This window comes from Gossypium arboreum, chromosome 10 (genome assembly GCF_025698485.1).
Source record: "Gossypium arboreum isolate Shixiya-1 chromosome 10, ASM2569848v2, whole genome shotgun sequence".
Classification (NCBI taxonomy): Eukaryota; Viridiplantae; Streptophyta; class Magnoliopsida; order Malvales; family Malvaceae; genus Gossypium; species Gossypium arboreum.
The window spans coordinates 49541197-49543589 of NC_069079.1; the positions used below are offsets into that span (position 1 = coordinate 49541197).

General features: G+C 35.8%; 1 non-coding gene across 1 annotated transcript; it reads left to right on the forward strand.

The window, feature by feature from the left end:
* The first annotated feature begins 683 nt into the window (after positions 1-683).
* LOC128283332 (small nucleolar RNA R71) lies at positions 684-790 on the forward strand. The gene has a single exon (XR_008273674.1). It is a non-coding gene; the product is annotated as a small nucleolar RNA R71 (small nucleolar RNA).
* Positions 791-2393: the final 1603 nt, after the last annotated feature.

The following is a 2393-nucleotide window of genomic DNA, read 5'->3' on the forward strand; positions in this document are numbered from 1 at the left end:
CTGGTGCTCTTTCTGAAATCATCTTAGCCAACTGTCCAATTTGAGTTTCGAGCCCTTGGATCAATGCTTATTGATTTTTGAGTGCCGTCTTGGTATTCTAAAAATGAGTCTCTGACACCGAGATTAATTTGGTTAGCATCTCCTCAAGGTTCAGCTTTTTCTCCTGCTAGTATGGTGGTTGCTGAAAGCCTGAAGGGGGTGGTGGTTTCTGATTTCCTTGGTCTCTCCATGAAAAATTTGGGTGATTCGTCCAACTTGCATTGTAAGTATTGCTATAAGGTTTGTTTTGAGATCGAAGATTATTACCCATAAATTGGACTTGTTCCTCTTCGATGCTAGGGTTGAAGGGTTGATATTCTGTGCATGCTCATCCTCCATTTGAATCGCACCTCATCACTAGATGTACCTGAGTAGAACCACACAAACCGTCAATCTTTTTATTTAAGAGTTCTACTTAGTTAGATAGAATAGTAACCGCGTCGAGGTTGAAAACACCGGTTACTTTCGTCAGCTTTGTTCACATAACTTGCCACTGATAGTTATTCAGTGACATCTCCTCAATAAATTCGTAAGCCGCCTCAGGTGTCTTATTATTGATAGTTCCTCTAGTGGCTGCATCAATCATCTACCGAGTCGAAGGATTCAGGCGATTATGAAACGTTTGAACTTGTAGCCAAAGCGGTAACCCATGGTGAGAGCACCTTCTCAAAAGGTCCTTGTATCTCTCCCATGCATCGTAGAGTGTTTCTATATCCATCTGCACAAAAGAAGAGATATCATTACGTAATTTGGTTGTTTTAGCTGATGGAAAATATTTTAATAAAAATTTTTATGCCATTTGTTGCCAAGTAGTGATTGACCCTCGTGGTAATGAGTTCAACCATTTTTTAGCCTTATTCTATGACGAAAAGGGAAACAACAGAAGGCGAATGGCGTCATAAAAAACGCCATTAACTTTAAAGGTATCACAAAATTGTAGGAAATTTTCCAAGTGAGCGTTGGGATCCTCGTCCTGCAAACCATCAAACTGAACAAGCTGTTGTATCATTTGAATTGTGTTAGGTTTCAGTTCAAAATTATTTGCAGCAATAGCAGGTCTAACTATACTTGACTTAGTTCCTGTTAAATTAGGTTTATCATAATCATAAATAGTGCACGGAGTAGGATTTTGATTAACAGCAATTGCAAGAGGTAGTGGATTTTCTTGGTTTTCAGCCATCTCCTCGGTTGTGGTTTGAATATCGTCCTCTTGCTCGTTCTCTATGTATCTTAAGCTTCGCCTTATTTCTCTTTGGTTTCTGCTAATTGTGCGATCGATCTCACTGTCAAAAACTAATGGTCCTGATAGGTTTCTTCTAGCCATAAACTATAAAAACCTGCCAGAAAAAGGGAAAAAGAAGACTTAGTAATAAAAGTTAGAATAAAATTTAAATTGTAGTAAAAGTAAATGGCTAAAGTAATAAAAATCGAGGGTTCCTAATATCTTAGTTCCCCAGCAATGGCACCAAAAACTTGATACGTGATATTCGTGACAGGTTTTAAATATTTATAATGAATCGTTCTTGAAACTAACTATTATTACGATGAAGGCAAGTGCACCTATAGAACAGTAGTATAGCTTTAGCAAGACCGGATTATCGAACCCAAAGGAACTAAAAGTACTAGTATTAACTTTCTTTTTATTATCTAGCAAAAAAATAAAAGTGTTTTGTTTATCTAACTAATTAATTAAACTAAGAAATCATAGAAAATAGAAATGGGGAATTACTTTTGGAAAAACGATTGAATTAAGACAATACCTAAGGAAAAATCCACTAGACTTCACTTGTTATTTGACTCTGAATCGAACGATTTATTCATTTGACTTGATCCGTAGAAATCCCTAAGTTATATTGTTTTCCCCCTCGAGACTAAAACCATCTAACCCTAGGTTGAATAATTGAAATCTCTTTCTAATTAACTCTTTAGGGTTGAATTAACTCGATCTATTGATCTCTTTATTAGGTTTCACCCTAATCTGACAAAATCTTGTCACCCTATCTCTAGGCGCGCAATCAACTCTGCTTAACTATGACAAATGTACTGTTAGATAGGGTCTATTCCTCCTCTGAATAAGAGCTTAACTTGAATCAATATCCTAGAATACCAAAACAAGAATTAAGAACATATAATTAAAAACAAGTCAAATATTTATCATACAATTCAGATAATAATAACAAGATCTATCTTAGGTTTCATTCCCCTTAAGTATTTAGGGGTTTTTGTTCATAAGTAAAAAGGTAAACATCTCAGAAGAATAATGAATACAAAACATAAAGAAAAACCCAAAACTCCTGAAGGGAAATTGAGGGGAGATCTTCAGTCTTAATGACGAATCTGGCTTCTGAGATGGA